Source organism: Mytilus galloprovincialis, chromosome 12 (genome assembly GCF_965363235.1).
Source record: "Mytilus galloprovincialis chromosome 12, xbMytGall1.hap1.1, whole genome shotgun sequence".
Taxonomy (NCBI): domain Eukaryota; kingdom Metazoa; phylum Mollusca; class Bivalvia; order Mytilida; family Mytilidae; genus Mytilus; species Mytilus galloprovincialis.
The window spans coordinates 70,184,299-70,199,146 of record NC_134849.1 but is presented as its reverse complement, the minus strand read 5'-3'; the positions used below and the strand labels follow the sequence as shown (position 1 = coordinate 70,199,146).

General features: G+C 33.4%; 1 protein-coding gene across 1 annotated transcript in view; it reads left to right on the top strand.

Annotated features, from left to right (window-relative positions):
• The first annotated feature begins 1,776 nt into the window (after positions 1-1,776).
• Positions 1,777-14,848, top strand: part of LOC143053752 (uncharacterized) — a 101,587-nt gene continuing 88,515 nt past the window's right edge. The window contains exons 1-2 of the mRNA XM_076226530.1: positions 1,777-1,847; positions 2,525-2,595. The gene's annotated coding sequence lies outside the window, so the exon portion shown is untranslated. The remainder of the gene's footprint in view (positions 1,848-2,524; positions 2,596-14,848) is intronic.

Sequence of the window (14,848 nt, the reverse complement as noted above, 5' to 3'; positions counted from 1 at the left end):
TTTGTGACCATGTGCGATGCCACCGTCCTAAACTGACCAGACATACTTCTTATCATCACGTGGTTTTTATTGCGAAAGGTTATCTCTAATACCTGTCGGAAAACCCCTTTGTTTATTTCAATCTCGTCTGTGGTCTTTCAGAATTATTCAATTTTTCAAAACAAATCGACTGATGTACAAAACAAGAAAATCGGACGAGAACTTTGAATACTACAACGTTTTGAAGTGGTGAGTGACAATATTTCATTAGTTTGTGGGTTAAGTTTAAATCGTAATTAAGGTTTGTTCCGGTTACCGCCGGTTAAAAATAAATATATTTGATAAAAATAAATACTGTGAAGTTTCGAGTAATCTATATAGTTAAGGTACTGGATAATCCTGGAAAGTAGAAATTTCCAGTTTAAAATACGAAAATTAATCGAACAAGTACCAACATCAACAAAATACAGCAGAAGAAAACAGAAATCTCACTTCGTTGTGTAGCTATTTATATAATGTTGGTTAATATCTTTTTAATTGTGAATATAAAAACTTCATGTCTACCCGCAATTGAAAGACCTTTCCGATCATATAAAGCCATGGTCAGTATTTTATCCTTTGAACATGTATGACTATGCCAATATATACTAGCCAAGATTTAAAAAAAGTCTTATGACCTGAGTATTGTTTTCCCACAAGGACAAATCTTAAAGTGATCAACTTCTACTGTAAATCTAATACTTTATATATGCACTTAAAAAACAAGGTTTAATGTCTATATCAAAAACGTAAACTGAAACTGTTTTACAGTGCACTTAACATATACATGTCCATAAAATCAGAATTCAGTGATGTATATTTGGCAGTCAGGATATTTCATATATAATTATATACGTAAAGCCTTATTTAACATGGTGTTATACCAACCCTGGATTTGGAGTAAGTCTTATAATTGCTCTATAATCAAATTGTCTTTTTTTAAATCTTGATTAAATCGGCTCAATTTTCAATATGTACATGCAGTCCCGAATATGAATGAAATACATGCCACTGGACATAAGACAAACAACTTTCAATCACAACTTATGATGTGCTTTTTCTACTCTTCAACCTTTTAAAACAAATCCAATATAGTGTTTTTTTGTCAACAGATATGCAATCCAACACATTGTATGTGATAAAATTTTATTTTGCACTCTATGCTTTTAAATTCGATAAGATGTGACGAATCATCCGATTTACACGAACAATATATCTCACTTTCAAAATGTGAGGGAAAAAAATCATCGGGTATATTATCTGTCTCAAATTCATCCATTGTCAAAGTGTTTGTTTGGAATTAATGATTGTATGTCTCGTTCACATTCATCTATACACGTGTGTATAAACTGTTTCCTTAGGATTTATGACAACATCCGCTTTCTTCGTGTATTTCCGTACCCCGGAAACAACCGACACATGACTTTATCGCAATGTGCCACACGCTGGTGTATTAATATAGTGCCATGTTTCAAGTTAATTAACATGTCATTAAATTGGGCGCGGCATCGCAGATGAACCGTTTGAAGTCGGGTCGTAGTAGTTCCTGTCAATATAATACTTCCATGGGCAGACAAAACACAGTTATTGCCTACATTTAATAATTGTTTCATGTTGTTTGCAGATGCCAGACCCAAACAAAGAGTTATTGTTATTCAATATGCACTTTTTCAGATAATTAATCAACTTATTTTCTTCAGCCAAGCAATTTGAATTATAATTGATAAATGTATATATATTCTTTATTTATTTTACAGAGAATCTAGTTTAGGAGACCCTTACTATTTACCTTAAGAAGCCACAAATTTATATTTAATCTTGCTGTTGAGGTAAGTACTTAAATTTTTAGGGTTTTTAATTGTAAGATTATCATGACTATTCAATGGATAGATAAGTTAAACTAGCATGCAATGCAATACTGCTTTATTTGATTGGAACCAAATACAAAGAATCCATCCTAACATACCAAATAATAAATACATTACCACAACACATAGCTAGATCAATTTTGTGTTACAGTGGATACACTATCAGAAGCACCTGCATGCATAGTATATATATCTCTCAATTATTTGCTGACTTTAGAAAATAACATGACATTCACAACAGTTGACACATGTGACCAAGCGTTACCGTTATGGAGTTATGCCCCTTTATAATTGGGCAAATTTCTGTTCCAAACTTAAATTTGCCTCATAAAAATTATAATTGATAATATTAGTTTAATGGTGTGTTAGTGACCTAATAGGATATATTGGGTCAGTAAATTCAATATTGGGTGAGAGAGTTGTTGTTTTTATGAAGGGTTGTGGTATTATTTATGTTTTGAAAGGGAAATAACTCCTCACTAACACCATATGGTAAGTTAAACCATGTATGGTTGCTAATTGTATATTTTTTAGGACACCCTATATCAAATATACATAGTGTAGTCCTTTAACCAATCATATCTCTATAAATCTATAGGAGGTAAGGTAAATGTATATATATTTTGTTTATTTTACAGGGAATCTGCAACCTTACAAGACCATATATTTATATTAGATACAGAAAATTGATATTTTACCTCACTGTTAAGTAAGTATCTTTTGTTTTCAATATTTTGATTGTAGAATCATATAATGAATTATGGTTGGATGAGGGAAACATGCATGCAATTCAATACTGCTGTATTTTATTTTAAGGCATAATTGAACAATCCATATTCTTACACCATAATCGGTACACAGAGTTATGGCCCTTTATTTTAAAAAAATCTATCAACAAACAAAGATTTCATCTGACAGCTGATAAAATCTTTGGCTTCAAATTAATTTCATGTTAGGTGCTGGCTAGATGACCCAAAAAGTTCTTTAAACACATAGTTTTAATTCCTTGTTGCAACTGTTTATAAATATGAATTAAGATGTATTATCTTTTAAGAAGTTACTTTAATCTGTTTTTACAGACAATGGCAAGATGTCAATTTTGGACAGAAGTTATTCCTTATTATACGAATGCTCGTGATGCCATTATGTATAGGTTTCTTTTTGGAGAATACTGTTATGTACTTCCAGATATCAATATTTCTGAGGAATTATCTAATGTTTGTACCTATCTAGGAGATTATGACTGTTGTAATTGTAGAAGAAGAGCAAGTACTATAGGGGCACCTAGTACAATTGATTCCTCTGATTCTCTGTTTGCATTAAGCAACAGGTTTTCAGATTCAATTGAACTTTCATGGCAATCACAGGCTGTTCCTACTTCACCATCACATTTTAGTGATAGTGTAAGTTGATAACCTCTGATTCCAAAGACATTGAACTTCCTCACCAACATAATGAATCATTTGCTTCAATAATTGTTGAAAGCAAGTCATTCTCAGTTGATGAGGAATTAGATTTAGATCAACATTGGTTACAAAGATGTAAATAGCACATAGTTTTAAACAATTGTCCTTAATTAGGATTCACTTGTTGTCGAGTATCGAGTTGCAAGTTACAAAAGTCGAGTTGCGAGTTACAAAAGTTGAGTTGCGGCAGCGAGTTAAGAAAGTCGAATTGCGAGTTACGAAAGTTGAGTTGCAAGTAAAGAAAGTCGAGTTGTGAGTTAAGAAAGTGGAGTTGCGAGTTACCATGGTTACGAAAGTCGAGTTGCGAGTTAAGAAAGTTGAGTTGCGAGTTAAGAAAGTCGAGTTGCGAGTTACGAAAGCCGAGTTCCGAGTTAAGAAAGTCGAGTCCTTTGTCTAATCCTAATCATAACACCGATTTATTTGCTGATGATAGCACCATATCAGTCATTAGACAAAACAAAAGTTGCATCAGTCAAAAACTTAATACGGTTTTACAAGATATTTTTCATTGGTGTACATGTGGTGACAATAAAATGGCTGTAAATGTATCTAAAACAAAAGCTATATGCATTGGATCTAAACAAAAGCTTTCCGTTACATCAAATGAAAATATTAATCTTGCTTTAAATGGACAACAAATTATAGAAAGTACATGTGAAAAGGTTCTATGTGTTTTTATTGATGCATCTCTATCTTGGTCCTCTTATATCAATTATATAATAAAAAAAGTTAACTCTTCTGTAGCTTTACTAAAAAGGATAAAGAAATATTTGAATCACAAAGCTAGACAAATGTACTAGAACGCTTACGTTTTACCTCACTTAGATTATTGTTGTTCAATATGGGGAAACTGTAATAACTTTCTATTAGATAGTTTACTTAAACTGCAAAAAAGGGCAGCAACAATAATTTTAGACGAACATGATTACACCAAACTTTCAAGAGAATTATTTCACGAATGTAACATTGTGCCAATCACACAAAGAATACTTTATCACAAATCATTTCTAATGTATTTATGGCAAAACATGGCTTAGTTCCAGAATATATGTCCAGTCTTATTGTATCAGCTTCTGCAAACCAAAAATATAATACGAGATTTTCATCCTCAGATAATTTTTTAATTCAAAAACCAAATACAGAGTTATATAAGTCTAGTTTCTCGTACACTGGACCAAAAGTATGGAATGCTCTTCCTAATTCAATCAAAAAATCAAATACAGTATCAGAATTTAAACATAAATACAAATCTATGTACTTTTAACATTACCATCACATTTGTACTGTAATGCCATATAATTGTTTATTGTATTTTAAATTGTACATTATCTTTATTTATCATAATTATTGATCATGTTGATGCATTGTTTAGTTTTAATGTAATTATTATTGTATTTTAGAGAGCCTTATTGAAAATTGGTGTAATCCAAATGAGTTACTCTCTCTAAATAAAGATATTATTAATATTATTATTATTATTATTATAGTTGCGAGTTAAGAAAGTCGAGTTGTGAGTTACGAAAGTTGAGTTGCTAGTTACGAAAGTAGAGTTGCGAGTTACAAAAGTTGCGAGTTACGAAAGTCCAGTTGCGAGTTACGAAAGTCCAGTTGCGAGTTACGAAAGTCGAGTTGCCGAGCCTGGCATTAATCATTAGGGACCGCAAAATTTATTCTTTGGCGGTGACACTCAAAATTGTGGACGTTAAAATTATATATGTCTACATTGGCTAGAGATACAGGGGAAAGGATGGACGTGCATAAAACAAGAAAAAACAAAATTTTTCATCCTAGCCCCCCGTCCCCCCCCCCTTCCCCCATAAAAATCAAATGGTAGCTCCCTAACTTTGGTGAGCTTAAAACGAAAGTAAGCAATGACGTCATGGAGTCTGTTGTAAATAAGCTAAAAAGCAAGTGTGATTAACTGATATGACCGAATCTGATATTGCTTCTATAAAGAATAAGAACGTTACTTTCGAGAAGACTGATCTTCTGATTGAAGATCGGACTCGTAGGTACGAAATATGCGAAATATGCGAATTTGATGGTCCCGATTCAAACTTTTCAGATTGTTTGGAAGAAGCATCTGGGCAAGAAAACGTTCTTCCATATTGACAAGACAATCTCGTAGATCATTTAGTAGATGGTCTAAAAATTGTATATACCGATGTACGCACAATAAAACTGAACTGAAAGAAAACACGGAAACCTTTCTGACAAATTGAAACACCTGTATATATATAGTTACAGCCATTCGAACTTTTTCTATCTTTGACTGTTATGATTTTAATTATGATTGTTTATTGGGCCATTCTGTTTGTGAACCGTGTGTCCTTGCTTCAGTGGTAGCTACGCAATCCTCATCTTCTTGGCATTGACCGTTCGTTATATTTAGCCATAGTCTACACACATGTCTTTCTTTAATGACAATTATTTTCTCCATGATTTTGCAGTGTGTTATAGTCCGTGCGAGATGAAGAATTTCCTTTACTATTCATTTTTTAGGATTATTTGTTTACGAAATATAAGGTAATTTATGGTCAGACCGGTTCTTTTTATGTTGTAGTGTAAACGCACTGGATTAAATAAGATCGATATCGTCCTTTAATGATACACTATTTTTTTTTCAAATACTTCCAGAACTTGACTTATATTAGACTCTTATATAAATAAGTATCACATGTAACTCTTTCAAATCCCCCAATCACGGGAATAACTTAGTTCGGGTACATGCATGCTTTGTTTATCAAATTTTAATCAATCGTCAAAATATTTTTGTAACTCGCAACTCGACTTTCGTAACTCGCAACTCGACTTTTGTAACTCGCAACTCGACTTTTTTAACTCGCATTTCGACTTTTGTAACTGGCAACTCGACTTTCGTAACTCGCAACTCAACTCTTGTAACTCGCAACTCGACTTTCTAAACTCGCAACTCCACTTTTGTAACTCGCAACTCCACTTTCTTAATTCGCAACTCGACTTTTGTAACTCGCAACTCAACTTTCTTAACTCGCAACTCGACTTTTGTAACTCGCAACTCGACTTTCTTAACTCGCAACTCGACTTTCTTAACTCGCTACTCGACTTTTGTAACTCGCAACTCTACTTTCTTAACTCGTAACTTGCAACTCAACTTTTCATAAAGGGGGGTGCCCACTGACTGACTAAGAGGGGGCCCGCTCCAGTCTTGCTTCAGTGATTCCCTAAATAATCAACCAAATTTTTCTCACAAAAAGCCCTTGAAAACCCTCTAAATCAGCCTCTGTCAAAAACTAAGTCATTCGTCTATTAGACTTGTTAAAGTAGGGCAGAAGAATCCAAATGGCTATCAAACTAGTCACAAAGTGTTAAAAATAGTTATCTTTCATTTTATTCATTAAAAGTCTTTATTGTTTTACTTATACCAAGCTAACTTAACTTGTATTACAAACACATAACAATAATACCAAATTATCTTTGTTAATATCAATTTAAAACAGTATCATAATTGATATATCAGTCAGGTGTACTACTTGTACAAGTTATTTTTATGCCCCAACCACGGAGGGGCATTATGTTTTCTGGTCTGTGGCTCCGTTCGTTCGTCCGTCCGTCTGTGGTTCTGTTCGTCCGTCCAGGTTAAAGTTTTTGGTCAAGGTAGTTTTTGATGAAGCTGAAGTCCAATCAACTTGAAACTTAGTACACTTGTTGCTTATGAGATGATCTTTCTAATTTTTAAGCCAAATTAGACTTTTGACCCCAATTTCACGGTCCACTGAACATAGAAAACGAAAGTGGGAGTTTCAGGTTAAAGTTTTTGGTCAAGGTAGTTTTTGATGAAGCTGAAGTCCAATCAACTTGAAACTTAGTACACTTGTTGCTTATGATATGATCTTTCTAATTTTAATGCCAAATTAGATAATTACCCAATTTCACGGTCCATGGAACATGGAAAAGGATAGTGCGAGTGGGGCATCCGTGTACTTTGGACACATTCTTGTTATTTACTTGAAGTAAAACAAAATATACACATTTAAGTTAATTATAATCTTTAAATAATCTCCCCTTAATTTTCTAAAAATTCACTTGTATAAGAAAATTTTTCTTACAACCCCACAAATATTCTCAAGTTTTGCGATGTAAAATCATGCCTTTAATGATTTTTCCCAGGTTAGCTTATAATTTTTTATTAGAGTTCAATGTTTCAAGATAAGAACATATGGATGGACCCACCTTTAACCTGGGTTGGAACACCCTTATAAAAATGGCTAAATCCGCCCCTGCCGTCTGTCATATGTCTGTTGTCCTTGACCTCATTTTCATGGTTCATCAGTCAATGTTTAAGTTTTTGTGTTTTGGTCTGTTTTCCAAATACTATAAGCATTAGGTCAACTATATTTGGTGTATGGAATTATTATAAGGTGTACATGTCTGTTGGGCAGGGCAGGTATATTCCGAACTTGTCCTCATTTTCATGGTTCATTGGTAAATGATAAGTTTTTATGTTTTTGATCTGTTTTTCAAATACTATAAGCAGTAGGTCAACTATATTTAGTGTATGGATTGATTCTAAGGTGTACATGTCTGTCTGGCAGGTATAATCTAACTTTGACCTCAATTTCATTGTTCATTGGTCAATGTTAAGCTTTTGTGTTTTGGTCAGTTATCATAAGCAACAGGTCGATTATATAAGGTATATATTGTTAATGATTAATTCCGGTAATGGTAAGATGTACTTGTCTGTCTGACAGGATTATCTGACCTTGACCTCATTGCCATGGGTATTTAGAATGTAATGTTTATGTGATATTTGTAGTAAAACCTTTAAGAAAGACTTTCTACATAAAATCAATGGTCAGTACAGCAGGTGAGACATTCCAGCGTGTGCACTCTTGTGTTTTCTTTTTCTCAAAATTGTGATAACACAAAAATTGTAATATCATTAGACCAAATCATGAGTTGTCTACCCTTAATTTTAACTATTGATTAACAGTCTTTAGAAAAGTCTTTCTCACTAGTTAGCAACAAAGAGACTAATTTAGCGCCAAGAAACAACTAGAAAACAAATATCAAGTCAAGAAAATTTCCAATTAAATACTTAAAATAAACAAATTATTTAGAAACATTCATTAAAGTCATTCTTTAACATTGTTTAAAGTGGCATTGTTTAACTTAATCTTGTTAACTGAAGGTTTAAACGTAGACTAGTTGAGTTAGGGAAAATTTTCTTTGGCTCAGTTGATTGTGCTGCCTTTGGATCCAAAGATTGAGGTTTGGAATCCTGCTGGTACCATCCATGTATTTTCACTATTACAGGTTGGGGAGGACCCTCATAAATTGGTATTATACATGTACCCCAAAACGGGTATCAATTTTCAGTGACAAAAGTATATAAGCTTTGGATTTCTGTCATGGTGAAAATATTTAGGTAAAGCCTAAAAGACCAGAAATGGGTCTGATTACTTTCAATGTATTTAATTAAATTACAATTTGTTTGTCAAATTAAGATGGCTGACATGGCTCAAAAGGACTCTGTATTGGAGTTATTGCCCTTTAAATGACAATTTTTTACAAATTTTTTGTGTGTATGCCCAAAATCTGAAAAAAACTGTATTAAATAGATATTCATATAAACTTAAATAAGCAAAAATTATCAGCAAGACAAGATCTACAAAAAAGTCTACATAGTTGAAATTGTCTGATGATCCCTTTATTCAAATGGCCCACTGGCACTCATTTGACAACATCAGGGCTCACACTACTTCAGAATTTTAGGGAGAAGTGACTTCTCTTTTTGAAACTGATAGGGAGAAGTGGTGAGATTTGAAAGAGAAGTGCTCATTCGCGCGGTGCGCTACAATGTTTGGATTTTACAATAGTATAAAGGGCAATATGTAAATAATGTTCTTTTTATATTGTTCAATTCATATCTGAGAAAAAAATTACAATTAAAGTAACATTTGAAATTAAAGGTTGTTTAAGTTTTACTAAGGTTCTTGTGAGAAACTACCAACTAAATATCTAGAACTAAAAAAAAAGATATTTTAAAAAATGTAAAGAAATTATAATATATCAATTACAATTTAATTTAAAATTATCTTGTGTATGAAATTCAGTGTTTCTCATAAAAAAATATAAAAGTTATTAAGCTGGGCCATAATATCTTGATATTTGTATAATAGTCTCAGAGTTAAGCAACTTTAATCAATAGTTTGAAACAATCCATAAAAAAATATAGGGAATTATATACACCAATCAATTAGATGTAACCAAAAGTCTCTTAATGCGTGTGGAATGCGTAATTTTTCCCTTTGGGATCAATATACTTCTGTCAGCTGTTCCATCCGTGCGTCCGTAGTAATTATTGTAAAAGTACGGATTTCGGTCATAGCTGGTCCGGTTCAGCTCCGTAGTTTAGAAATCGGTCAATGGCGGACGAATGCAAGAAAATTTACAAAAATAAACGATGTTTGACAAGTTATTTGGAAAGGAACATTACGTTTTTAATGCAATAAATGGATTAAACATTTACTGGAGGCAACTTTTATCACGTTTAAATGAAGTAACAAACTTATTTTGCCGTCGAAATTTAGGTTGATGTACGTTTTCGAGTAACAAGCACCGGAACTTGCAGAAACGCACGAAGTGATAAAAAGTTGTATTTTTGTCGAGCCTGCAACTTTTGTTGCAGAAAGCTCGACATAGGGATAGTGATCCGGCGGCGGCGGCGGCGGCTACGGCGGCTACGGCGGCGGCGTTAGCTAACTTCTTAAAAGCTTTATATTTTAGAAGGTGGAAGACCTGGATGCTTCATACTTTGTATATAGATGCCTCATGTTACGAAGTTTCCGTCAGTCACATGTCCAATGTCCTTGACCTCATTTTCATGGTTCAGTGACCACTTGAAAAAAAAGTTCAAATTTTTTGTAATGTTGAATTCTCTCTTATTATAAGTAATAGGATAACTATATTTGATATGTGCGTACCTTGCAAGGTTCACATGTCTGTCAGACAGTTTTCACTTGACCTCGACCTCATTTCATGGATCAGTGAACAAGGTTAAGTTTTGGTGGTCAAGTCCCTATCTCAGATACTATAAGCAATAGGGCTAGTATATTCAGTGTATGGAAGGACTGTAAGGTGTACATGTCCAACTGGCAGGTGTCATCTGACCTTGACCTAATTTTCATGGTTCAGTGGTTATAGTTAAATTTTTGTGTTTTGGTCTGTTTTTCTCATACTATATGCAATAGGTCTACTATATTTGTTGTATGGAACGATTGTAAGGTGTACATGTCTAGCGGGCAGATGTCATGTGACCTTGACCTCATTTTCGTGGTTCAGTGGTCAAAGTTAAATTTTTGTGTTTTGGTCTGTTTTTCTCATACTGTATGCAATAGGTCTACTATATTTGTTGTATGGAACGATTGTAAGGTGTACATGTCTAGCGGGCAGATGTCATGTGACCTTGACCTCATTTTCATGGTTCAGTGGTCAAAGTTAAATTTTTGTGTTTTGGTCTGTTTTTCTCATACTATATGCAATAGGTCTACTATATTTGTTGTATGGAACTATTGTAAGGTGTACATGTCTAGTGGGCAGATGTCATGTGACCTTGACCTCATTTTCATGGTTCAGTGGTCAAAGTTAAGTTTTTGAGTTTTGGTCTTTTTATCTAATACTATATGCCATAGGTCAACTATATTTGGTGTATGGAAATATTTTATGATCTTTATGTCAGTCGCACAGGTTTTATTTGATCGTGACCTCATTTTCACGGTTCATTGCACAGTGTTAAGTTTTTGTGTTTTGGTCTATTTTTCTTAAACTATAAGTAATAAGTCAACTATATATGTTGTATAGAAGCATTGTTAGCTGTACATGTCTGCCTGGCATGGTTCATCTGACCTTGACCTCATTTTCAAGGTTCATTGGTCTATGTTTAGTTATCTTGGTTAATGTTAAGTTTATGTGACAGTTGTTATAAAGCTTAGCTTTATACTAAGGACTATCAACATAATATCAATGATTAGTATAGAAGGCGAGACATTTCAGCGTGTGCACTCTTGTTATCAAATAACCTGCTACACACTGCGAAGACAATGCTTCAGCCTCTTTTCTAAAGATAATGAATCGTTTATGTCTGAATTTCTTTAATTATCAATATAAAATTGATGTTTCATCAACTTGGTAAAAATTGAAAATATCCGATGACGGAAGCGACTGCAAGCGACTATCGTCATGGACAGGGCGACTTGTTTTCGCTTTCGGGGGTAGGGGAAAGCGAAGTGACGGTCGGGAAGGCGACTTCTTCGCCCAAGTCGCCTGGTAGCGTGAGCCCTGAACATGGCCCATTATCTTTTAAAATGGCCAATTGAATTTATTGTTGAGGGGCCCCGGGCTCATAGTGAAAAAAACATTCCAGGTCACAGCTTTTTGGAGTTACATGTATTGCCCTTTATGAAGATTTTTATATTTTTTTTGCGTTTTTGCCAAATATCTGAAAAATCATAATACTATATATCATGTATATAGCTACATGTAGTACATAATTAGCAAAAATGATCAGCATGTCATAGGACACAGTTATCGTCCTTAAAGTTAAACTCCTTTACAAATATAGTACTTAGCTATAGTACTAGTGTGGACAGTGTATAAATTTTTAATATTTAATTTTTTCATACACTTAGCTTTCCAGTTTTTTTCTTTATATTTTATGCATAAGTATTTAGTAGAGGATGAAATAACATGTTAAAAAATGTTGGTGATAAATTTTTATGAAAAGTAGCTATAGTGATTCGGTCCAGTTAAAAACAGTCAAAAATTAGTGTGTCTGAACATGCTGAAACTGTCAAACTGAGTTATACAATGTAGCTTTACGTAGAATTGTCCATATTTTGAGTAAGAGCTGGTAGACTTTTTTTTATAATTTTGATATTATTTGTCCAAAAAGTAATAAAATACAGTGAAAAAATACTTTTTAGAAAGTGCACTGAGGTGCAATTTTGATACGACCGCAAAAAAAAATTGGGATCGTATAACGGTATGTTGTCTTCGTCTGCGTCTGTGTCCAAAGACACATTTGGTTTCCGTACAAAAACTTAAATTAAAGTGAATGGATCTCTATGAATTTTTTTTAAGAAGCTTCAATACCACAAAAGGAAGATTGGGATTGATTTTGGGGATGATGGTCCCAACTGTTTAGGAATTAGGGGTCCAAAAGGGGCCCCAAAACAATCATTTAACTAGTTTCAGGGTAATAACTTGTTGATTGCTCTGAAATTGTACCACAATGTTTAATACCACAAGTAGAAGGTTGGTATTTATTTTGGGGGTTATGATGCCAACAGTTTATGAATTAAGGGCCAAAAAGGGACCAAAAACAAGCATTTTTGTAGTTTCGGAACAGTACATGTAACTTGTGTGTGAATGTATAGATCTCTCTGACATACAGTATATGGACCATAATTTGCTATTGGGCTCGTTTCCTATAACGATAGAAAAGTGATAAAAATGTGTATTACTGTAAGAAAAGTTGTAACTACATCTAAAGATGCCTTTATTTTTATCAACATACAAGTGTATACTACTCTTCCCTAGAAAAAAAATTTGAAATTAACAAATTTCAAAGATTATACGACCGTATTTTTGTGTCGTTTCTCACGTTACTTTTCGCTTCCGAAGTGCATAACGCTGACTGATTTATAGATAATCGTCACCGGCAAATTCGTAACTTTTGCTTTCAAATAATAAAGAACATCGACCAATAAGAATAGTCAGAAGAAAATGCTGAGAACTATAAGTATTTCTGTAGCAGGTGTAAGAACACTAGCGTTACTTCGGTTTCCGATTTCGTAAGGCAAATTTTAGATGATGTAATCTGCTTTGTTGTAATAGAATTCTTTATAACAATATGCAAATATGAACTCTCGCGAGATGTTCAAACAGGTAAATCAGAGATGATTTACATTCTAGTTTTGTTCTTCGTAATAATTAAGTTAGAAAATGACGTTATCGTTATGCGTTACATTTCACACGAAACAGAAGTCCAGTTATTTCCTTTTTTTTTATTAAAATTGTTTTTGTTGTTAAGTTTTAATCATTTCCGGTCATACGTGAAACATGTGACTAACATGTGATCACGCCCTTACGACCGGATATATGAAATACTAGGTCTAAACATTGTTTTTGTTTCCAACGGGATGTTAGCAAACATAATCTATAGACTTGTTTCGTCTTGTTTAAAAAAAGGAAAATACAATTTTCAAAGAGATTGCACCGGGGGTCTATTATTTTTCCTATGTGCATAATGTTACATACAATCTTGTGTGAAAATAAATGCCCAATGACTTGACAAAATCGATTTCAGATTTGACAGACGTTATAACACACTTCGTTTCCCGATAACGATGTAAAGGGTCCTTGGAAAATTCAATCGACATTACGTCTCTTATCATTGTGCCGATGCTCTTTGGATTGAGTTTGCTTCAGCAGTAAATATAAAATAAATTAACAAATTAAACAAAACTTACCTAAGTTGAAGTTTGATGTTAATTTGGTAAGGTCCAATCTCCCAGAATAACATGAGTGAACAATCGATCACGTGACACAAATCAGACTTCAGAGGAAAAGTCAGGAAACTGAAATTCACATCCACTGGGAGGGCATAAACACAATCACGGGCGGGCATGTTATTCTGGGAGATTGGACCTTACCAAATTAACATCAAACTTCAACTTAGGTAAGTTTTGTTTAATTTGTTAATTTAATAAGTCCAATCTACCCAGAATCACATGAGTCTTTAGAGTTCAGTTTTCTGTACTTTTATCATATTCTGTTATAACAAATTGAACTCCAATTCACAAGGTTTAAAGCATGGTAAAATTTTGAATTTCCACCGTTTTGATATATACATGTATGTACAACTGTATCTTTCCAATAGTATTTGTAAAATATATATCCTTTATATACACATGATATTTACAACATTTATTTCCCATTTGAATTTAAGACTTCATTACTAAATGTACTGTCATTAGTAGTGGGTCGTTTGTAATGTTTTCTAAAAACACTATCTTTTCTCCATCCTGCTGTTCTTAGAATAGTATCTATAGGTATCTTACCACTCACATAAGAAGTACAAGCTCCTCTTGTGCTATGAGGCGAGAAAATAGTCATATCGATGCCTGCTAAAGCAAGAACTTTTTTAATCCAGCTAGCTATAGTACACTTTTTTACAGCTTTGTGCGGTTTTTGATGACTTACAAATAATTGTGTTACATCATTTCTAAGTGCTGCTGTTCTTTCTAAATATTCATTTAAGGTATACACAACACATATTCTATAATCTGGTTTATATGCCTCAATAAACAATTCTGACAACTGATATCCTGGTCTTGTTTGTTTGAGCAAATCTCCATATCTAATTTTTACATATGTTTCTCCTAATTCAAGGTTCCGAATGTCAATAAGAAACAAACTTTGGATTCTTTGTCCTGTTGTCAAAGCCAACAACAT